The 25,062-nt window shown below is 44.8% G+C and overlaps 1 long non-coding RNA gene across 1 annotated transcript; it reads left to right on the top strand.

Annotated features, from left to right (window-relative positions):
* The first annotated feature begins 10,931 nt into the window (after positions 1 to 10,931).
* LOC110350376 (uncharacterized) lies at positions 10,932 to 15,283 on the top strand. The gene is made up of 4 exons (XR_002396920.2): positions 10,932 to 11,101; positions 11,989 to 12,100; positions 12,433 to 12,533; positions 15,065 to 15,283. It is a non-coding gene; the product is annotated as an uncharacterized LOC110350376 (long non-coding RNA).
* The last annotated feature ends 9,779 nt before the right edge of the window (positions 15,284 to 25,062 follow it).

Below are 25,062 nucleotides of genomic sequence, written 5' to 3'. Positions count from 1 at the left end.
AACAACAGCAAGGTGCCATGGGAGTCTGAGCCCCTGTTCATTTAATTTACTCATGCTTTTGGGGCCCCTCTGGCCCAGCCATGAATATCTCTGTTGGATTGCTGATATGCCTGTCTCTATAATATCCAGCTTAAAACACGTAGCCACCCGGCAGCCAATGGTCAGATGCTTTGTTACTACTGGCGACAGACACATCAGGACCTTTTTGTCCAGATGGACCATGACGAGCGTGGCCTGACTCCAGAACCCTTCGAGCCCTTACTGAACTCTATTTGGCCCTTCAGAGACTTCCCATGAATCTTTATCCTCAGGCACCTCCAGAAACATTGTATCTGCAGGATCCTCTAATCCCAAGTGACTTGTTTTGTGGCCTAAACCTGCTGCTCCTGCCTCTTGTTCTGGGCGCCACTCACAATTGGCAGCCTTCCAGGCCACCTAATAAAGGGCTGGAGAAATATTTCTACATGTATAAATTCTGCCTCTGCCGATATCTAGAGACCACCAAACACTGTAGCTCTTTTTAAGAGCAGGACATGTGATAAGAGAGCTCGTCCTTGGCCTGCCCCAAACCAGTGAACTCCTAAGACTGTTACCAAGGTGGCAGGACCACGAATCTTCATGACATTTCTATCTTCTGCCAAACATGGTGCTTGCCATCTTCTGCTCCTGTCCCATCAGCATGATGGTGTCCATGTAGTGGACTCGCATGTTTTTCTGTATACTCACAGAGGCATGGAAAGTCCGTGGGAGAGAGCAGAGGTGCTGTCATTGCAACAGTGTGGTATAAAAGGAAGTTGTCTCTGGTCATCTTTTCTCCTGGGTACTGAAAACAAGCGTTTAACAACCCAATCACCATACACAGCACTTGAAAGTGCGCTAACTGCTGCAGGACAGAGCCCACTTCCCAGAGCAGCTCTGATGACTGGTTCTCACCTGGTTATGTTCGCTGTTGCCCATCTACCAGCCACCATGACCCATCTGCTTTCCCACAGGCCAGGCAAGTGAGCAAAGTGGGCGCCAATGGAGAATAAGCATAACCAAAACAGTAGGTGACATACTGCAGAAGCAGGGCAGGGTAGTGTGATGGTGAGTTTAGTGTGTGAAATGGCCAGGCCATGGTGCCCGGATATTTGGTCAAACTGGTCTAAGCAGGGCGTTGTGACACACACCTGTAACCCCAGTGTTTTGGGAGGCTGAAGCAGAGGACTGCAAGTTTGAGTCCCACTTGGGGAATTTATGAACTCTGTCTCAAAATAAAAAATAACACCACAAGTTCAAGGCCAGCCTGGGATACTTAGTGAGTTCAAGGCCAGCCTGAATTACACAGTAAGACCCTGTCTCAAAAAAGTAAAAAATATTCCCGGCTACCATGTGAGGAGACAAAGTGCCATCTATGAACTAGGAAACAGCCCCCACTGACATTTGCTTTTCCAGCACCTTGACCTTAGACTTCCCAACCTCTAGGACCATAAGAAATGAATTTCTGTTCTTTATATAAAACCCACTCTGTGATATTCCATTGTGACAGTTCAAGTAGACTAAGACAATGGGTTTGTGTTGAATGATGAGAGAGTGAAGATTAAGGAAAGGAGTTGAAGGAGTCAGTTAACAAGTGGAATATTTTAGAATCTCCAAAATGAGAAGCGTGGGCCCAGAGACAACCCATGGATCATCTGGTTCAGGCAGAACAAAGTAGCAGGTCTAGAAAAAAATACATAAAATAAATAAAAATAAAAAGGCCTGGGGATATAGCTCAGCTCAGTGGTAAGAACCTGGGTTCTGTCCCCAGTGCCACAAAACAAACAAACAAGGCCTCACTAGTCTAGATGGTGCTGGCATTTACTTTTTAGCCCAGGCTGGCCTCAAACTCAAAATGATCCTCTTGCCTCACCACACCCAGCTCTGGGAAGGTAGTTTTTACTTATTTATTTGTGGTGCTGGGATGGAACCCAGGGCAAATGGGTACTAGGCAAGTGCTCTACCACTGAGCTATATCCCCAGCTCCAATGTAGTTTTTAGATAAGATTTACATTTAAATCAGTAGGCTTGAGTAAATTGGATTATCTTCCATGTGGGTGGGCCCCATGCAGTCAGTTGAAGGCCTTAGAGTAAAAGACTGACACCCCAGTGGAAGAGAGAACTGGCCAGCCAACAGCCTTTGGAGTCAGGCTGCAACATCAACTCTCCCCGGTGTCTCCAGCCTGCCAGCCTATGGTGCAAGTTTTGTTGTGTTTTTGTTTTTGTTTTTGTTTTTTGGTACCAGGGATCGAACTCGGGACCTTGCGCTTTCGAGGCAGGCGCCGGAACCACTGAGCTAAATCCCCAGCCCTTTGGTGCAAGTTTTGGACTTGCCAGCCTCCACAATTGCATGAGCCAATTCCTAAAAACCAATCAATCAATCAATCAATCTTTTTCTCTGTATGTGCACATGTGTTCACACATACACACACATCCTATTGGCTCTGTTTCTTTGGAAAACACTGACTAATACAAGCAGTTTCAGGAGACTTCACTTGGCTCTTCCTGTCATAATAGCCTTTACTTCAAAGGTTGTGGAATCAAGTAGAAATTCTCTCAGCTTCTGTGAGATCCATTGGATTTAGCCTAAATTCTATCATCTGACCTCTTTTATCTCCTGCTCTGACCAGGGAACTATGATGATATTTCCTCTCCTAGTTTCTATGACAGCTCAGACCTCATCTCTTTAACAGCCTTTGTAAAGTCTGGATATGGATCTCTTCCAGTGCATTTACCCCAACACACACCAGTAGATCAGCCTTGGGGAAGAAGCAGAATATTTACTATTTACAGTTGTGGTGTCATTGCAGAGTTGTTCCCGCAGGGGACATGGTCTCCTCTGTAGTTCTGGGATTCTGGGTCTGGTTCTAGGAATTTAGATAAAAAAATCTGTATGAGGGACCATGATTTTTCCACCATGAGTCTTCTGCTTGCCAGTTCTTGATTTTAAAAAATTTTTTATTTTGTAGTTGGGCATGGTGGCGCATGCCTATAGTCCCAGCACTTAAGAGGTTGAGGCAGGAGGATTGCCATGAGTTCAATGCTGCCTGCCTCTCAAGTGCAAGGACCTGAGTTCAAGTTGGATCCCTAGTACAACAACAACAACAACAATATTTTTTAAAAATTTTTGAGACAAGCATAACCAAGTCACTAATTTGTCCAGAAGGGGCTCAAACTTGTGACCCTCCTGTCTCAGCCACTGAGAGTGGTAGGATTATCCTAGTTGGATATCACTGACTACTCAAAGATACTGACAGACCTTTTCTTTTTGTGAACTCTTTATTGCTTTGGTGAAGAGAATCTTCTGCGCTCTCCCAGAGAACACAGTCAAGGGCTGAGTTCCTGAGTCTCACATTCCCACCTCCCTGAACTTTTGTATTTCTTCTTACTCTGTTAGGGTATTTCTATTATTTTGATTTCATCTTGCTCAGGCTTTTTTTTTTGTACAGGAGATTGAACCCAAGGCATTTGCACTGAGCTACATCCCCAGCCCTTTTTTTAGTTTTTATTTTGAGACTGGATCTTGCTAAATTGCCTGGGCTGGGCTCAAATTTGAGGTCCTCTTGCCTCAGCCTCCAAGCATGCTGGGATTATAGGTGTGTGCCTCCATGCCCAGCTCTGGGTTTTAACTTCTAACACAGGGTTTAAGAAATCATCCTTGTAAACTAGTAAGTTCATATTTCAATTACCTGTTGCTGAATAACAAATTGCCCAAATCTAAAGACTTAGGACAGCAGCCATTTATCATTTCTCACAATTCTGAAATCTGAGGGAGGCTCAGTTGGTGTTTGAGGGAGTGGCAATGTCCAAGATGACTTTGTCACTTCCATAAATGACACCTGGCTGGATGGACATAATCTCTGGGGGCCACATGTGCATCTGTCTTTCCCAACATGGTGTCTCCATGTGGCTGGGTTTCTTTCATGGTGGCTAGCATCCAAGCAGGAGAAAATAGAAGCTTCTAGTCTTCTCCTGGGCCTGTGTCACTTCTACCACATTCTATTGGTTAGGACAAGTTACAAAACCAGTCTAGAAAAGACGGGGGAGCTGGGTGATGGTACATACCTGTAATCCCAGCTTCAGGAGGCTGAGGCTGGAGGACCAGCAGGAGTTCCAGAGCAGCCTGGGCTACATAGTGAGTTCAAGGCCAGGGCAGCGTGAATGACATAGTGAGACCACGTCTCAAACAAAACAACAACAACAAAAAAGGACAGGGGGAAATAGTTCTCTCTCTTTTTCTCTTTCCTTTTTATTTGTGGTGCAGGGAATCAAACCCAGGGCCTTGTGCATACTGTAATAAGCAAGTCCTATACCACTTAGCTACATCCCCACCTACTTTTTATTTTTTGGTTTTGTTTGGTTGGTTTTCTTTCTTTCTTTCTTTTTTTTTTTTTTTTGAGACAGCATCTTGCTATGTAGTTCAGACTGGTCCTGAACTCATTATGTAGCCCAGGGTGACCTCAAATTCACAGTAATTCTCCTAACTCAGCCTCCCACTGCTGGAATCACAGACGTGTGCTACCATGCCCACCTAGTTGGTTTTCTTGAAGCAGGGTATTTCCCAGGCTGGCTCTGCACTCCTGGGCTCAAGCAGTCCCGACTCAGCCTTCCAAATAGCTGGGAATATAGGAGCATGCCATCACACTCAGCTAGCCAGTCTTATGTTCTGTCCTGACTGCTCCCCTCCCTGATGCCTTTGTCTAATACCGCCAAGATCATCCCCACATATATCAGCCCGGTCTTTCTAGTCCTCTGTTATGCAGTTTTTTTTTCCCAGGTCAGGATTTCTACTGCCCAACTCAGCATTTGCCAGGAACTGACCCCAGTTATTTGCAGTGTGGTGGAAACAGGTCTGAGGGAGAACAAGTACCATTTTAGGAGGCACCTGCCTTGCACGAGATCATTGCATAATCTCAAGGAAAGAGGAAACTGTTGTTCTCCTGGTGAGAGGGGAGGAGCTGCTTCTGCCATCCAGAAGAACACAGCAGAATTTAGTAGACAAAGATTCTTAAATTTGTTCACCTTCGTGTTCCCATCCCAGGCCTCAGGGTCCTACCAGGCAGTGACTTGGACACAGGACCTATAGAAGCTATTTATTTAGAACCTTCTGCCACTCTGCTCCTTATAAACTGACCCTGGATTTGATTTCTGACACATTTTCCCCACACCACAAGTACAAGACTTAATTACTGTGATGCCCACAGAGGGCCAGGGTTACTGTCCCTTCACTTACCACCAGTCGTGACGTGAGGTCCCTATTGCCTTCACATAGGTGCAAGATCCAGCCCCCAAATCATGCCCTGAAGATCATTTTTGGTTTTTGTTTTGTTTGTTGTTGTTTTGTAGTGCTAGGATCAAACCCAGGGCCTTGCACATGCTAAGTAAGTGCTGTACCACCGGCCTGTACCCCCAGTGCTGAGGACCTCTTTTGATACTAAATGTCAGCCTACGTTCCCTGGGCAACAGGGTCTGAATCAGAGGTCACACAATAATGCTTCCTTGGGGCTTGCACTCCTAAGGTGGCAAAAACCTGGACTTCGGGATTCTGTTAACTCATTTTACTGGGCCGTTGCTGGGGAAACCAGAGCCTCAGAGGCCCAGTTGGGTCAGACATGAGTGCTGAAGCTGCTGCAGCCCCCACTATCGCAGGCTTAATGGAGCTCATGCTGAAGACTAGCGCTTGCCTCCCAGCATGGCAGCAGTGCCAATGATGCCTGCACATGCGGCAGCAACGGCCAATGGCGCCTTCCAATGGGTGTCGGCTAACCGAGCCTGGCACAGTCTGAGTGAGGACTTTGGCATTTACTTAGAATGAGAAGGGAAGCTCTGAAGGGATTTGAGCAGAGAGTGGCACATCTGACAAGTTTTAAGAAGATCACCCTCTGTCCGGGGGCCAGGGGAGGTCCATGGCAGGAATCCAGGGGCAAGGATCAGGGTTCTGTCGGGGAAACAGGAGCACTAGCAGTGATACAGAATCAGGGATTTATAGCTGGATGTAGTGGCGCATGCCTGTAATCTCAATACTTGGGAAACTGAGGTAGGAGGATTGAGAGTTTGAGGCCAGCCTAGACTATGTAGCAAGACTCTGTCTCAAAAACAAAAAACAAATTATTAATTAAAAATAAGGGATTTGTTATGGAGATTTGACCTAATGCAGTTATGGGTGCTAGGCTGGAAGTGAGCAGGAAGTGGCCAAAACAGAACAGGATGTGAAGAAGGAAGGGCAAGGAAAGGTGGAACCCAAGAAAATGAACTGGAATCCGTAAAAACAAACTAGGTTTTGCATAGGTTTATCCCACCTCTAAGCCTCCAATTATTTTTAAAATTTTTTCACAGTGCTGGAAATTGAACCAGGGCCTTGTGCATGCTAGGCAAGCGCTCAACCACAGCTATGTCCCTGGCTCTTGGTTTCCAGTTTTGATGATGACATGCAGGAGAAGCTGCTGCCCTATCTACACACAGCTCAGGAGTCTGAGAGGCTGAAGTAGAGGTCCAGGGACTGCTGTAGTGGCTGTGGGCCCAGTTGCTGCCTCACATCAACAAGGGAAGCCAGTGGATCAGCAAAATGCATGTGAGCTGCAGGACCACCTGACCCTAGACTGGCTTCCAAGTGTAAACACTTTTGCTTTCCAAATCCTGCCCAAATCTCCCTCTTGGGGAAATTCTCACCCAAAACTGCACAGGAAAGAGAATTCTGGGAAACGAAGTTCCAGCTTAGCTAAATTGGCAAAAATCCTAAAGCCCCGGGCCAGGTGAGAAGTTAAGGTGGCCTGGACAGCAGGACCGGCAGCAGGGGCGGGAAAAGGCCTTGAATTCCGGAAGTACCTCGAACACTCTTCACTCTCTTATCCTCTCTCATCCCTGAATTTGGATGGTGGGATCTGAGTTCAAGTGAAGTTAAGTTTGTTTCAGAAGAAAAAGCAGGCCTTCCCTTCACATCTGCAGGACCTGGGACAAATGGACCAACAGAGGCTCATAAACCACACCTCTTAATATTTAAAAACTATAAATTAAGATAGCAAACTAGTAAATATTTTCTACCTTTATACCTTAGCAAATATACCTTTATAACAATAAAATGAAAAATATGTGTAGACCTGTAGTTTTTATGTGACTGCGATGTGCCGACTGTTTGTGTCCTCTCCAAATTCATAAGTTGAAACCTGCTGTGATTTTTTCTAATTTGGTCTTGAAGGCTCAGGGTGACTGTTGTTTCTGGCCACACCCCTAATGGGAGGTAGGTGGTCATGGATGTTTACAGCATGCTTTTCAATGGCTACTTTATCCTGGCAAACAGCCCAGTCTCTAGGTGTGTATGACTTGTGATCAGATGTCGCTCTCACAGGAAACTCGTTTATACTGGTAGAAACCCTTGCGGCTCTTGTTTGACCTGTGTTCAGTTTATTCCTATCAAAAGTCACTGACTGGGAGGATAGTTAGGTTCAGGTGTGTGGGTACGGTAAAACACAAAAGAGGCAGCACAGCACAACAAAAGTCATGAAATGAAGGCAGTTTTATTGCTGATAGATTCCAGAAAGTAGTGCACAGCACGCTTCCCAGAGCCCATGGGATGGGGGACATCCAGGACACTCCAGCTCAACCAGTGTGTGGGGGCAGCAAGAGAGACAATGGACCTGTGGAACTATTAGGAACCTGGGCATTATCCCTGAGGCCGTCCTCCTGACTGGGTTAGGCTGATTTAAAGAAAGCTCAGGAAGCCGGGTGTGGTGGTTCATGACCTTAGCCCCAGCTACTAGAGAGGATGTGAGAGGATCGCTTGAGCCCAGGAGTTTGGTTCCAGTCCAGACAACATAGTGAGACCTTGTCTCTTAAAAAACAAACCAAAACAACCAACCAACACAGGTGGCACTTATTTATATGACTCTGGTGTTAATCAGTAAGTTTTATCGTGGTCAGCAACTGTGGGATGTGTTTTGAATTGCAGGAATGAGGAAAAAGTGGGCTATATCACAAATAACCACACAGGAAGGGGAAGTTTTAACTAGGCCAAAGGTGATGGGATAAGACTGGATTTCAGGCAACTTATGTCAAGTTCAAACATGGATGACGGGGTGGCAACTATATTTAATGAGTTCGTGAAAAAACCTGGTCCCCAGTGGCACATGACTGCAATCTCAACTACTCCAGAGGCTGAGGCAGGAGGATCACTGCCAATTCTAGGCCAGCCTGGGCTACATAGTGAGTTCCAGGCCAGCCTGGAATACATAGTGAATTCAGGTCTGGCCTGAACTACATAGCAAGACCCTGTCTCACACACACACACACACACACACACACACACACACACACACACACACACACAGAATGAACGAATGAATGACTTCGGATGTAGCTCAGTGAGAGATCACTTACCTAGCGCAGTAGGCCCTGAGTTCAATCCCCATCACCAAAAAAAAAATGTCTGTCTTAACTTTCTCATTGCTGAGGCATTACACCCAACACTTACAGCTCTGAAGAAGAAAGGTTTATTTTGGTGCTCAGGTTTTTAGAGGTTTCAGTCCGTAGGGCTGGCTCAAAGGCAGGGTGGCATGGCAGAGGGGTGGGGCAGAGGAGAAACAGTTCGTGGAATGGTGGCAGGAAGCAGAGAGAGACCAAGGGAGATAGACCCTTCTAGGCCATGCCTGTGACCCACCTCCTTGGACCAAGCTTCACCTCCCAAATCACATTTAGCTATAAACCCATCACTGGACTAATCCACTGACCATGATCCGGTCACCTCCCAAAAGCCCCACCTATGAGCACATGAGGCTTTGAGGGAACATCTAGACATAAACCATAATGGTGTACAGAAATGATAAATTATTGTACATTTCCTATTTTAAAAAGGAAAAAAAAAGCAGCCCTGTCTCTGGAAGGCAAACCAGCGGTAGGAGGTTAAAAAAAAGGCATGGAAATTGCGGAGACCTTGACTCCAGTAAGCTCAGCCTAAAGGCTCTTCATTTTTTTCTTTCTTCTCTTTCCCCATCTCAAAGACTTGAGCTCTCTGATATTAGTTATCAGGGAAAGGCAGGGAACTGGAGAGTGGAAGAGGCTTGTGTGTCCCACCATGCTAGAAGTGTGGCCTCTGTGTTTTAGAGGCCCTTGGTCCCTCGGGCAGGGTGCCACCCTAGTCCTACTCAGCTGTCCGTCACTACCCTCCTGGGTCCTAGGGCTCCGAGCTGCTCCCCAAGCACAGGAAGACCACGATCCTGGACGTCATGGCCCGAATGGACCCTCTGAAGATAACCGAATCCCTGAGGTTAAGGAAATATGACTGTGGAATGGTCACATTCTTGATATTGGAGGGCCAGGCACACCTGGCATCACCTCTATCCCCCTCAGATCCTGAACCTTTGCCTCTGGTCTCAAGTAGGAGGGCCAGTGAGTCTGCCACTGAAAGCACCCTTTTCCCCCCTGGGGCAAGGCCCCTAGGGCAGCAGGGCAGCAGAGGGTCCCTGGCTTCCTGAGAGCCTGTTGTCACTCAGCCAATGACCTAATTTTCTCCCCTGAGGCCCCACTCCTAAAGGTTCCACCATCTCCCAGTGGCACTGCAGTCTAGGACCACACCTTCAATTTGTGGACCTTTGGAGAACATTTCAGATCCAACTAAATTAGAAGGTTTGGGCTATTGAAAGTGATTGGTGTCTTCACAGCTAGGAGTGGGCTGGCTGTCACTCAGACCAAGGCAGGGGACACCTTGGGAGGCAGAGCAGAAGCGGGGAACACCCAGTGCAGAGCCCCAGCAGCCAGCAGACTTAGACCAGCTGGGGAAGAGGAGCACGTAAAGGTGACTGAAGAGATGAGACTGAAAGGCAGGACATCAATGAAGGAGCCAGAGAACAAGACAGGAGTTTGCCGTGTCTGCCTTCACAGACAGGACTGGAAAGGGTCCAATCTCATCACCCAAGCACCTGAAAATATTTAGGGTCTGGCTCCAGATGACATTCATACCTCTTATTCTCAGTTTTGCTTTCTGTAGTTCCGGTTACAGAAAATATTAAATGGTAAATTCTAGAAATGAACAGTTCATAAGTTTTGAATAACTTTCATTATGGTGTCTTGTTATAATTGTTCTATTATTTGTTATTGTGCCTAATTTCCAACTTAAACTCTATCACAGGTATGTTTTGGGGTAGAGTGTTATATAGATTTTAGTGTGCTACATACGTAGTTGGTACCATCTGCAGTTTCAGGAATCTAAGTAGCATCTCGGGACACATCCCCTGGGTGTAAGGGGACTACTGTACCCTTATGGTCTCCACTTTTCCAGAGTCCTGTGCTCAGATCATAACAAATCAGAGGGTTGCTACTAGCATTTACCAAAACAAAGGAGACCAGAAAAAGCCACGGGGCATTGCACACAGTGAGGTTTTGGCTCTGTGTGTGCTGAGCATTTACTGTGTATGTGTGTCCATCCTGGGGTGAGTCTGCAGGTGGTGATTCAACAAAAGTTGAGAGACCACCACTCCAACCTGTCATTATTTGCATATACCTGGAACACTTTCATCCTCTTTTCCACCTGTAAACTCCTACTTCATCCTCAGGACCCACCCAAATCTCACCTCAGGAAAGCCCACCTCTGTCAACATGGCTTCCATCTTGGGCTCCTGGGCTCTTCCTCATTCATCCACTGGTCACACATTCATGAGGATTAAAGTGTGCCAGGTCCAGTGTCGGGCCTGGGGACACAGGGAGCACGAAGATCCCTCTGAGAAGAGGGCACATATTATAGCATTTTCTCCTGAGCTGACCCCTGAATAATGTCTGGGCTCCCCTCCTCTTCTGTTAGATCATAATCCCCTTAGGAGAAAAACCCTGTCACCCCCACTCTGAGCAGCATCCGCATGGGGACTTCACCAACCGAGGACCATGGCTGGACAGAAAGACTGTGCACTTTGGGGTCAGCTGGGCCTGAGTTAGACTCCAGCTCCCCCACTTGTTAGCTTCAAATTCCGAGATAGTTGTGTTTGAACTTATTTGACTTCCTCTGGGGCTACTAATCTCCACATCGCTCAATCCTTGGGAGTCTGTGAGCTCCCCAAGAGGGAAACTATCTGATTCATCCTAAAAGCCAGAAGCAAGTGTGAGTAACTATATTGTGACTCGACAAACTCATTTCAGAAGTTATTTTTTGGCAAAATCACGCTAACCCAGAATCTGTCTCCCCACCCCCTCTCACTGCTTGGATCCCCGGAAGGAAATGACCTCCTCCTCTTGAGCAGATGCTGGTTCCCTTTTAAACCAGACCAAACCTTCCTGGGGCAGGTGCACAGTTGGGCAGGTGCTTTGGTGCCACCTGCTGGAACCAGAAGGAAAGGCAGCTAAAATCCTCCGCGCGGCCTCGAGCCTGCCATAGCTTACTGCTGTAAATAAGGGCTCTCTAGGGCTCAAGTTCTGGCTCCCATATTCATTGTCTCCATGACCTTGGGAACATCACTTACACCTCTCTCTGCCTCCATTCATCTGTAAGCTGGGGATAGTAATGGTTTCTGCCTCCTCCAGCCGCTGTGAAGTCTGAGATACTGCACATCAAGTGCTTAGGATGCAGCCTGGGGCACAGCGAGGGCCAGGTGTACATTTGTGAGGTTCCATTAAGGGGAAGGTCACAGCCACCAATCAAGGAAGGAGAGCCGTGCTCCAGGCAGTCTTCGTGGAGGGGTCCCCTGGCCAGGGCTGTAGTTTTCCCACTGGGATTTGGTCCTTTCGGTGTCCTTGTTTGTGCGTGCAGGAAGCCATCAGCAGCACAGATCACAGATGATGACTCTTCTGTTACTAAAGCACTGGGAGCTGCGGGAGCCTGTGCTGAGCCCACCATGGCTGGTGAATGAATGAAAAAGGAAAGAATATTTCATCAGGGAACAGAGATCAGAAGAAATCACACAGGGAGCTGTGACTGAGCATGTCTTGAAGGGACCTCAGGGATGTGGCCAGAGGTGGGCTCTCTGACGAGTGAAAACCTTCCTCCTGCAGCTCCCTGGAGACCTCGCCACCGGAAGGTCCACCCAGCCAAACAGCCATCCTGGGGCATTGCCTCCTTGCCTGGCATGAACCCCCAGAGGAGAGCTCGTGGCTGTGATACCAGGTCATGCTCATGGGACCCCAAGTGACCACCTCGCAGAGAGCCAGGGTCAGAGGAGACTTTGGGAAGGAGGATGTGGATACTCAGGTGTCCATTGGGAAGGGCTGTGGGCTCCCTGCTGCACGTGTAGACGCCACCTGAGGTGTCTGGGAGCTGTGCCCGTCTCATATAGGTCTTCACAGGGGAGGTGAGCTCCATTCCTCTGTGGCTTTCCAGCATACCACGGCCTGTGACTGACAGGGGTCTTGGCTTGGGGAGTCTCTCACTGTGCGCCAGGCTAGGGAGAGGTTGCATAGAATCTTGGGTAGAAGCTCCACTTCCTTCTCCTGCCTTAGAGTTGTCATCTCCAGGATGGGAGCGGTGGGAAGAGACTGTGAAGCCTGCAGACCCCAACCCCTCAGTGGGACAGCAGCAGGGACCTGGAATCTTCCATCAGGTAAAGTTAAGGAAATGGCCCTTCCCTCCGAACAATGGCAGTGTGCACAATTTCTTGAGCACCTACTGATACAGAGATGATATAGATGAAATCAGACCTCCAAATGATATAGGGGAACTGTTATAATTCCCAACCGGTTAGATGTCTGATACGCCAAGTTTGTGTTCTCTAAAATCAAAGAGTGAATTCTAGGAACAATGGAGGTTAAAGTAGGAAATATTTATTAAGAGTATTGCAGAAATCTCAGAAAGAAATACACAGAGACACAGAATTCGGATAAAAAAAAAAAAGAATTCGGATAAAATAATGAAATTTCTTCTCGCGAGCAGACAGAATGCCAGAAACCGGTCTGGTCAGTATCTGCTCCCCCTTTGTTCAGCATTTCCCTTTTTGTATCTTTTTTAGTCATTATCTCATCCCTAGTGGTCTTTGATATGTAAATACAATTCCAGTTCCTATTTACAAGTCAGACACAAGATAGGCCATATACATTGTAAATTCACCCTGGCATGGTAACTTTGTTAGGTTAATGAAGTTACCCATTAGTCAGATAATTGTCACCTTAAACAAGGAGTTATGGGATAAGCAAATCTTAAAAGAATACATTACTTATTTTGTTTCTACAACTACCTTAATATTCAATCTATTAAGTTATCTAAAACTTTTCCATATCAAGAGGATAGCTCCTGAAAGAGAGGAAGGGTCCCAAATGGGTGGCCAAAGACCCCACTTTACAGGGAAGTTTTATACAGCAAAAACCACACGGGTACAATATTGGTTAAAACTATGATCAACAAATAAAGTCACAAGTATAGTCACTTAGGAAATAGTGATCCAATGGGGGAACAAGTCATGTAAGAAGTGTGCATAGAAAGAACATAGATTTTTTTCTAGGAAATGATGGGTCCGGAGGTCTTCGTCTCCCACCTGGGTGACTGATGTAGACTTCCTTAGGCCAGGTGTTGCCACTTATCTTGCCCTTCGGAGAAGTATGCAGGCCTGGTCATTTCATCTTTATCTTGAGGCCTGATCTCCAACAGATGTGTCTCCTGCCACGGATGTGATGTGTTTTACCTTTGCCTTGCCTCTCCCGAGGGCCTAGCCCTCTCTGACTGCCTATAATATTTCTACCTAACTTAGCTGTCTATAATACTACTATGTGCCAGGCTCCTTGATGGACCCTTTCTATTTCTTTGCTGCCTGTACCACTTTCCTCCCAGTCAGCTATGTGGGTCACCCCTTCCTTCATTCAAGCAGAATGTCACCTTCCATGTCACTGCCTCCAGGGAGGAGGGCCCCTCTGCCTGTGAGCAGATGAATAGATAAACAAAATGTTGTACATTTATACAATGGAATAGTATTTAGTCATGAACAGAGTGGAGTACTGATTCACACCACAACGTGGATGAATTTCAAAAACACAAAGTAAACTAAGCCAATTATAAAAGGTGATCTATTGTGTACCTCCAAGTATGTGAAATACAACATCTTGAATGGACAAATTCATGGGGGAAGAAATTAGAATAGAGCTATTAAGGATGAGGAGTGGGGAATTAATGAGTACAAGTTTTCTCTTTGGGATGATGAAAATATTTCAGAATTTAGGGTGGTGGCTGCACAACACTGCAAATGTACTAAATGCCACTGAATTGTACATTTTGAAAGGGTTAAGTTATGGTATGTGAATTTGCCTCACCCACATGCACACATAAAATGAGATTGCATGCCTAGGCATTGTGGCGCACACCTGTAATGCCAGCACTCAGGAGCCTGAGGCAGGAGGATTGCTGTGAGTTCTAGGCCATCCTGGGCTACATAGTGAATTCAAGGCCAGCTTGGATTACATAGTGAGACCGTTTCCAAATAAAATAAAATAAGACTAGAACATCTTGTTTGCCAAAAAATAAGTATATTCTTTATAAAGATGAGTTTTATTTTTTATGATAAGGTCACAGCAAAATGAGCCAGAACCAGTCTGAACTGGTCATATTGAGACTAACTTGTATTTTACTCATACAATGGAATATTAGATGAGCAACAGAAAGATGCTATGTTTGTTTGTTTGTTTGTTTGTTTTTTGAGACAAGGTCTCCCTATAGTTCAGGCTGGCCTTGAACTCACTATATAGTCCAGGCTGGCCTTGAACTCACAGCCATCCTCCTGCCTCAGCCTCCTGAGTGATTTGGGATTACAGGTGTGCATCACCATGCCCAGCATAATGGTGCTATTGATACCTCAACAGTATGGATGAGTCTCAGAGGGGCAGTGCTAAATGAAGAAAAAGAACTGAGACAGGACAAAAGAAATAAAAACTAGGTTAAAAAAAAAGAGAGAGAGACAAGAAAATTGAGATTTAAAAATTATATTTACCTGCAGCCTCAAGACACAAAGTTATTCAGGCCTTTTTCCCTTCCAGGAAACTCACTAAAAAAAAAACACAATTCCTAAAGGTTTTAAAGACAGTAAGCCTGTAAACCCTGGCTCTGGACAGGTCCTTTCTACCTGTAAATTGTACTTTCTTCACCCCCAAGGAAGAAGCAATACTGGTAGGCAGCAGATGGCAACTTCAAACACGTGCAGATGGCTTGCATTGTAACCCGACGGACAGTAAGAACACATATCCTAGATCACCAACCTGGAAGACACCCCCTTAAATATACCCAACTCTGCTCATAAGGCACCTCAGCACCCACAATCCACTGCTAAGTGCAACCTAAGATCTCTATCTTATAAACCCTTTTCATGCCTCTTACAGTCACATTCTGAAAATTCTTTTTCCGTGGCAGAAGGCAGCAAACCTGCAAACTTGGGCCAGGGATTTAGCTCAGTGGTTTTGCCACCTGCTGCGCAAGTGGAAAGACCCAAGTTCTATCCCAAGTAACAACAAAAAACAAACAAACAAACAAACAAAACCCTGCAAACTTATTCTACAAGAGTGGGACAGGTTCCTTATTTCAGCCCTGGTGACCTTCAGAACCAGCTCAGTGACAAGACCAAGCTTCACCTCCCAAATCACATTTAGCAATAAATGCATCACTGGATGAATCCACTGAGTAGTGGTCAGACTGTGATCCTGTCTCCTCCCCAAGGCTCCACCTATGAGCACATGAGGCTTTGAGGGGACATCTAGACATAAACCATAATGATGTACAGAAATGATAAATTATTGTACATTTCCTATTAAAAAAAAAAGGCAGCACTAACCCTGTAAGATTGGCCCGGCATTTGGAACTAAGCCACATTATTAAACGTAAATGATCTCACAGCACACCAATCTCAGGAAAAGTTATGCTGAGACCATGATAAAATAAGGCAGAGCAAGGCCATTTTATACTTTGTCCAAGCGCAGACAACATGGTCTCTGTGCTACTCACAAAATTCATTCTCTTCGCTAAATTCAGTGACTGCTACTTCTCACCAATTATACACGCTCCACCCTGTGCATCTCCCCTCCCTATAGGTGGGATTTACTGAGAGTCCCAATCAGAGAATTGTTCCTTTTTTTTTTTTTTTTGGTCCTAGGGATCTTTGCGCTTGCAGGGCAGGCAGCGGAATCACTGAGCTAAATCCCTGGCCCTGTTCCTGCTTTTTTGACATCCAATCTACAGCAACCCCTCAATTTTTTTCAAATAATCACTCAACCCAAGCCCAGATCCTGATAGGTTTTTCCTGATACCTTCTGAGATATTGCCCGATTCCCAGTGCTGTGTATTCTCCCTCAGGGCAATGAATAATAAGTCCAACTGTTTAATTACAGGTGTTTCTGGCAGTCTTTGGCTGTAGGGCAGTGACACCTCGTATGTATTTTTCTTGACATAGTCTCAGCACAATCACTAAGATGTAATTATAATTAAAAAATTTCCACCGAATTTGTATTTTCTTGACAGTAACAGTCTAAAGCAACCATTGACAAACTGTAGCCCTGGGCCAAATCAGACCTGTTGCTGTTTTTGTATATAAAGTTTTATTGGAACGGAGCCACGCTCATTCATTTACGTATTCCTCATGGCTGCCTTTGTCCTGCAGCGCCAGGGGAGTTGCCACAGAGACCACAGTGACCTGCAAAACCTAAAATATTTACTTTCTGGTCCTCTACAGAAAAGTTTGCCAACCCTGGATTGAAGGAATTAACACTGAGGGGCTGTGAGTACAGTTCAGAGCATGAAAAGGAGGCTGTGGGTTCAATCCCCAGCACAAAAAGAAAAAAAAGTATAATTATTTATTTTCAAAGTATACAAAATTTGAATATATTTTTATTTTAAAAATTGAATAAAAATAAACATGAGAATAAAAACTTAAGGTATTACTAAAGTTACTGCAAAATATTTTTTTACTGCAAAATATTTAAGATTATTAAAAATAAAGCAAAAAAGGCACATTACTATAACATTTTAAATGAAAATTATTGGGCTAGTAGTATAGCTCAGTGATAAAGCATGTGCTTAGCATATCTGAGCCCCAGCACCAGTAATAATAATAATAATGATAACGACAACAGCTTAAAATGAAATATTTTGTCTTTTAAAAAATCTAATCAAGCCAGGCATGGTGGCGCACACCTGTAATCCCATCACTCAGGAGGCTGAGGCAAGAGGATTGGCACAAATTCAAGGGCAGCCTGAGCTACATGGTCAGTTCAAGTCCAGCCTGCACTGCATAGTGAGACCCTATCTCCAGAAAAAGAAAAAGCAAGGGCCAGGGATTTGGCTCAGTGGTGCAGCAGCACCTGCCTGGCAAGCAAAAGTTCCTGAGTTTGATCCCTGGTAGCGAGGGGGAAAAAAAAGCAAATCTCTTTCTTTTTGTCCCCTCCCTCAGTTCTAGAGATCAAACTCAGGGCCTCACACATGCTAACTAAATAAATGTTCTATCACTAAGCTAATCCCCAGTCCCTCAAAAAAAAATTTTTTTTTGGTACTGGGAGTTGAACCCAGAGATGAGTTCCATCTCCAGCTACTTATTTATTTATTTATTTTAATTTTGAGACAGGGTCTCATTAAGTTGCCCAGGCTGGGCTCAGATTTGCAATCTTCCTGTCTCAGCTTCACAGAGTGCTAGGATTACAAATTTGTGCCACCATTCCTGGCTCTGAAATCTTTTTTTTTTTTTTTTCAAATAAAACGTTCTGACATTTTGGTGTTCACTATCCATCTAAATGCCAATAGAAAGAATTGGTGTGATGCTCCACACATGTTTCTTCTGGATCTATACACACAAGGATGAGTAGTAAGACTTGTTTAATTGGAAAACATCTCTCAGCTGCCGGGTATGACTGGCGTGAGTACCAAGGTGATCTGTGAATATCTCCAGTTTGGAATACTAACTGAAACTGGAGGAGAAGTAAGAAAATGGGCACTGGACACTACTAGGAATGGTTATTTCTGTTATATAAGAATCAGTTCCATCCGTGCTATCAGAAAGGATTTGGCAAGTCAATTAATTTGTCTTGTCTCTTACCTACTCTGTTTCACATCTCCATCTTCCCCAGACTCCAAAGTAGTATCTACCTGTGAACCTTTACAGTAATCAACATAGTCCACTTTTCTTTTTCCAGGACACAGGGCAAGAAATTTTAGAATCAGTCCCTGGAGCCTAACTGTGGTAATCCTGAAGTAGTTGTTTATGATTTACAAGTTGTGCTGTGCCAGTGAGTTAGGAGGGAGAACAAGGACAAGTAAACCATAGAAAGCAGTGGGGCAAAGAATTGAAAACCAGACAGAGTAAGGACAATTACGTCTAAAAGTCATCCTGTTCCCCTAAAGACCCCAGACAGGTACCACAAGTACAGTACGCGACCCTGGCCTGAGTCCACATTGCAGAGCATTTTGATGACCCCCGCATGCCCCACCCTCCCTCACCCATCCCTCCCCTATGGGCTTTAGACACCTTGACACTTCCTCTAAAAACCTTGTATGTTCAAAAGCTTACTCTTATCACTCCTGTTCAAATCTTTATTTGAGACATTAGGAACCTATAAAACAACTCCCCTAGGACTCTTCATCCAATAACAGCAGTGCCATGCTTATATCCTTTTATTGCTGTTGTTTTGAAACAGGGTCTCAGGATGCAGCAATGCAGCCTAGGCTGACCTTGAACTCACGATCATCCTGCCTCAGCTCCCGAGTGCTGAGATTACAGTTGGGCACCAACACACCCTTATCTTGAATGTCACGTCCTTAGGAAGAAATGCACTCCTGTGGTTCTTTATTTTTGGGTATTTTTGGGGAGTTTGTGATATGCAGAATCCTCTCAAATTTGAAAGATAGTTCAAAAATTTTATCTGCATTTCTACTTTCTGAGTTTGGATGACAGGATTTCAACTAGTGAGGGATATCTGATATTTTAATAATTATAGAGCTAATAGTACTTACTGAGAGCCTAGACAGGGGGTCTGAGAGAAAAAGAGAAGTCAATAATAATACCAAGTCTTTTGGCCTCAACAACTGAAAGAGAAGAACTGTCATTAACTGAAAGAGGGAGGAGAGCAGGAGGAGAAGGGAACTTTGGACTGTCAGGTAAAAGGGCCAAAACCCAAGACCAGACCAGGCCACAACAAGCCTTTATGAGGGGAATAGATCTGCCAGGCTGTCTCTGAACAAAGCAGAGACAAAAGCAATATGGCTGGGGCAGGGAGAGTCTTTTATAGAGACTGGGGTGGGGTTTGTAGGCGCTGAGGCGGGGTTGAGTGAGGTAGTGACTAGGGAATGGAGGATCCGGTGATGTCACTAGGTGGTAGGAGGTGAGCAAATATTAGGTTACTTTCTAGGCAGAACAGGTGCATGCTGGGAAGAAGGATTTATTCTTTGGTGGGAGCAACCATCTTGGCATGATATCATACAGGGGAGGGGCCAGGCATAATAGGAAGAGGGCATAATATATATAATATACATAATAATATGTATATAATAATATACATAATAGCTGCTGAGGTAGTGGGAGACCTATCATGAACAATATCAAGTTTAAGAGGCTTTACTGATGTCTAAATGTAGATGCCAAGTTCAGGGAAGAGGCCAAACTGGAGACAAATTTCAGTGTCATCAGAAAAGCCAAAAACTAAATGAGATCACCTAGGATGAGAAGAGAGAAGGCCAAGGCCAAGCCCTTTCTACTTTTCTCCCACCAGGAGCCCACAGGAACCAGCCTCCAACGATGCCAACAGTGGATCGAGTGGGTCCCTCCCTGGGTGGCTACATGGGGCACAGTCCCCTGCTAACTTGACACACTGGCCCTTAGACCATTCTATAGGAAAACAATAAACTTTGGTCTTGTTCAAGCCACTGAGTGGTTGTTCATTCTCTTTATGACTTGACACCAGATGGGAAAGAGGATGCTGGTATAGCCAGACAGCAAAGAATAGATCCTCCTCCTCCTGTTCCATTCCACCTGGTTTTGGTTCAAGAACCTCTCAGAGATTAGGCACTATTCCCGAAGAATATGCAGGGGTCCCCCTAAATTATCCCTGCTGCTCCTGTTCAAGACGAACTGTCCACTTGTACAGTGGATCCCACCCCCCACTTACTCAAAGAGTTTGCTCCCGCAAAATTTCTCCTCTTGCTTTTGCATCATTAACTTCCCCCTTTACTGTAGTAGCCCACATCTAAGAAAAAATAAATTAAAACATAAAAGGAAACCCTTCCCCTGACCCTCCCAGCCTCCTTCAACCATTGCCCTATTTTTCTGTTTTCCTTTGTAGCAAAATTTCTCTAAATCCTTCTCACTGGCTGTGCTTGCACAGTTCTCATTTTATCTCTTTCTCCCCCTCCCCCGCCCATTTTATCTAAATATAATTAAAATAGAATTAAAACCCATTCTAGTCAGGCTTTTCCTCTTGCCAAGCCAGTGAAACCAGTCTTGCCAAGGTCATCGAACTCATCTATATCCTGCCAAAGCTCTAATCAGCCTTTCACACAGCCAATAATTTCTTTCTTGAAGCCCTTTCTTCCCTTGGTTCCTGAGACCTGAAACTCTCCTGGTTTCTTCAGTGCTCGCTGTCCGTACCTTCTCAGTCTCATTTGTGGGATTACCACCCCTTCCCTCGGCCATGCCAGCCTCAGTCCCCAACCTCCTAATGTTGGGAGCTCCGGCTCTGTCTTTGGAACGCTTCTCTCTCTTCACCTACTCCCCAGGTGATCTCAGGGCTTTTAAATCCATTGATACCTTCATGATTTCAAATGATACTTCCAGCCCTGGCTGCTACCCTGCACCCCAGGCTTGTATCTCTAACTGCTCCTCATCTCACAATCCTCCCAAAATTGTCATGGCCAAAACAGAAGCCTTGCTGTTCCTTCCAAATCAGCTTCTCCACTATTCCCATCTCCGTAAATCCGATCACTGTTCACCCAGCTGCTTATGCCAAAAACCTAGGATGCATCCTGGATTTCTCTCTATTGCTCGTACCACCTCCAATTGCTCAGCCAGCCATGTAAATTCTAGTCTCAAAATTTATCCCATCTTCATGATCGTGGATTTGGCAATGGTTTCTTAAGAATGACACCAAAAGCACAGACATCAAAAGAGAATAAATAACTAAATAAATCAAATTCTTATCAAAATTAAAGCCTTTTGCACCCCAAGAGAATGAAAATACAACCCATAGAATGGGAGAGCATATTTGCAAATCATATACATGATATAGGTTTAATATTCAGAATTCCTACAACTCAACGACAAAAACCAAACAATCCACTCTAAAAAAAATGGGCAAAGATCTGAGTAGACATTTCTCCAAAGGAGATATGCAAATGACCAATTAGCCCAAGAAAAGATGTCCATCATCATCAGTAGGGAAATGCGCATAGAAGCCACAATGACATAGCACTTTATACTTAAGTGGCTATTACAACAAAATAACAGAAAACAATGGGAAATAAATATTGGTGAGGATGCAGAGAAATTAGAACTCTTCTTCACTGCTCTTGGGAATCACAATGTGTGACCACCGGGTAGGGGTGGAGGGTTGGCAGTTCCTCAGAAAGAAAACTCTTTCAGAATCAAGATGTGATCCAGCAATTTTACTTACTCATAGGAGCATGCCCAAAAGAATTGAAAACAAGCTGGCTGCAGTGACACACCCTTGCAGTCCCAGGTACCTAGGCTGAAGCAAGAGAACCTCTTGAGTCCATGACCTCGAAACAGCCTGGGCAACATAGTGAGATCCTGTCTCTAAAAAAATTAAGTAATACTGGAGATTGAGCCCAAGCCCTTTGCACTGAACTGCATACCCAGCCCTTTAAAATTTTTAAAAATTATTTATTGTTATTTTTTATATTGAGACCAGTTTTCACCAAATTGCTAAATTGCCCAAGCAGGGTTCAAATTTGTAGTCCTCCTGCCTCAGTTTCCCAGAGTGCTGAGATTCGAGGCATACACCACCACACCTGGCTGGATCCTTCTTCTTGAATGAAATTAGGGCCCCTATAAAAGAGGCCTGGGCTCTCTTTTGCCTTTTTGCCTTGTGAAGTGTGAGGACACAGTGATCTTTCCCTCTAGAGGATGCAGCATCAAGGTGTCTTCTTGGAAGCAGAGAGCAGCTCCCACTAAACATCCAAACCTATTAGTGCCTTGATCTTGGACTTCTTGGCCTCTAAAAAAATGAGAAATAGGGCTGGGGATTTAGCTCAGTGGCACTGCACCTGCTTCAAAAGCTAAAGGTCCTGAGTTTGATCCCCAGTACCAAAAAAAAAAGATGAGAAATATGTTCCTGTTCTTTATAAATTACCCAGTCTCAGGTATTTTGTCATAGTAGCACAAAATGGATTAAGACAGGGGGAAACAATTCAAATGCCCATGAACAGGTGAATGGATAAGAAAATATGGTAAATGCATGGGGTGGAATATTATTCAGCCACAAAAAAGGAATGAAGATCTGACACATGTTACAACACAAATGAACCTTAAAAACATTATACTACGTGAAACAAAGAGACACAAATGACAGATATTATATGAAGACCAGTAAAGTATCTGGAATAAGAAAATTCATGGAGATAGAGAATCAAATACGGATTGCCAAGAGGGTAGAGTGAAATAGGAGTGATGAAAACATTCTAGAAATAGTGTTGGTGGTTGCATGACATTGTGAAATGTAATTAATGCCACAGAACTGTACACTTAAATATTACTAGACCCAGGTGTTGTCACAAATTCAAGCCCAGCCTGGCAACCTAGTAAGAACTTGTCTCAAAATAAAATTTTAGGGCCGGGGATTTAGCTCAGTGGTTTCACTGCCTGCTGCGCAAGCGTAAGGACCCGAGTTCGACCCCCATTACCAAAAAAAAAAATTTTAGTGGGGCATGATGGTACACACTTATAATCCCAGCACTCAGGAGGCTGAGGCAGGAGGATCACTGCAAGTTCTAGGCCAGCCTGGGCTACATAGTGAATTCAAGATCAGCCTGAATTATATAGCTAGACAACACCACCCCTCAATCATGTCTTTTACTACACTGAGAAAGAAATGAGAAAAAACTGGCTGCTTTTCATAGCCAAGTTCCAGTCGCCAGGGCATCTGGCTATCTAGCTGGCCTCCATGCTTTTATTCTCACTTGTGTCCCATACAAAACCCAGAGTGATCAAAAACTTTAGCTTTATTTTGAGTGATCTTTTAACATGTGAATTACTGCAAGACTCTCCAGCTCAGCACCCTCCAGTGACTTCCTACCACACCAAGAACAAAATCCAAACTATTTACCATGGCCATAAAAGCCCTAGAGAATCTGTCTCCCAGCTGCCACCTCCCTGCTCTATCTGCTCCAACCCTCCCATTCCGTGCTCTGGCTATCCACATACATAGCTCTTCCAGCCTCGGGTTCTTTTTTTTGGTACCGGGGATCGAACTCGGGTCCTTGAGCTTGCACAGCAGGCAGCAAAACCACTGAGCTAAATCCCCGGCCCAAGCCTCAGATTCTTTGCACTTCCTGTTCCCTCTCCCTGGAATACCGCTCCTTGGATCTTCATATGACTGACTCCTTCACTCCATTTAGGTGCCACCAGCTCAGGGAAGTCTTTGCTGACCATTCCACCTGAAATAGAACCTCTCCCACCAGCCTCTAGTACCCTTCCTTGCTTTATGTCTGAACACACAGCATCAACTGCAACTGTGTCACTCATTTGTTTTCTCAGATATCATCTGTCTTCTCCACCACTAGAATGGAAGCTCCACGAAGGGAAGGTCTTGGTCATATTTTATGCTCTATCTCTTAAGGCCCAGCACTGTGCCCAATATGAGCTGTTTAGTGCATGTTAATTGAAGAAATAAAATAGAAATAAAATTGTTTTTTAAATGTTTTATGGCTCAGTTTGTGGATGAGAATTTATGTCTGTAGCAGAGTAAGTTATAATTTCTATCAGCTCCTCCACTTCCATTCTGGACCTCTGCTGTCTTTCTTTCTTTTTTTCATTAAGTTTATTGGTACAATTCAGGTATACATTACAGGTACATTCATCATTGGGTACTTGTACCTTTTCATGATGTATCTTGGTTCTTATTTTTTCCCCATTTCTCTGTCCTCCCTTCACCCCCTCCATCCCTCCCTATTTACAGACTTTGTTTCCATTTTTTCCTTTTCTCATAATTTTTCCTTTCCCTTCTTTCCTTTCCCCTACTCCTCCCACTTCCCCTACTCCTTTAGACCTTTTCTTCCTTTTTCACATTATCTACTATACCTTTTAGTCCTTATTTACACTTTCAGTTTCTCACACTAGAGAAACTATTCGGTATTTACACATCTGTGTCCTATTTATTTCACTTAAGAGTATGGCCTCACTATGCATCCATTTAGCTATAAGTGTCTCTGGTTTCTTGCCGTCCTTCTTTTTTTCTTTTTTTCTTTTTTTGGCACCAGGAATCGAACTTGGGACCTTGCGCTTTCGATGCAGATGTTGGAACCACTGAGCTAAATCCCTGGGCCCCTTGCCATCCTTCTTAATGTGAAGATTTTCTGGAGATTGGATACAGAAGCAAGCAATGACACTCTGAAAGAGGTGACCCAGGTGAAGCTGTGCCCCACCCCCCAAAGTGTCACGATGCCCCGTATGTGGTAACATTAATTCATCCATTATTCTGCCAGTGGACACTTATTTCCTTTAATAAAAAAACTCTTCTAAGGGCCGGAGATTTATCTCAGTGGTTCCGCCGCCTGCCTTGCAAGCGCAAGGACCCAAGTTCAATCCCAGGTACCAAACCAAACCAAACCAAACCAAACCAAACTAAACTAAAAACTCTTCTTTTTCTACCATGAACAAAACTGCTGGAAATCTTTTCTCTCTGCTCTCTCCAGGATGCCCGATGGCTGCTGCTACAGACACGGGAGGTGGCATAAGAAGGGACAAGTTTTGGCAGGGCAGACATTCAGCAAACCTGGACAGGTTTATGTTCAGGTCAGTCCGGGAAACATCAGTCAGTGTCCTTGCTTTGCCCTCCCAGTGGCTGAACATCCTGTTGACTAGAGTCTCCCACTCTCCTCCAGGGTCCGTGGTTCACAGCTGCTCTGCGGGTGATTCCTCCTTAACAAGACCTCTAACTGTTGGG

Source organism: Heterocephalus glaber, unplaced genomic scaffold (genome assembly GCF_053883595.1).
Source record: "Heterocephalus glaber isolate CG9 unplaced genomic scaffold, H.glaber_assembly_v1.0 deba00001452, whole genome shotgun sequence".
NCBI classification, from domain to species: Eukaryota; Metazoa; Chordata; class Mammalia; order Rodentia; family Bathyergidae; genus Heterocephalus; species Heterocephalus glaber.
The sequence above is the reverse complement of the archived record's forward strand: the minus strand, read 5'-3'. Positions and strand labels throughout refer to the sequence as shown.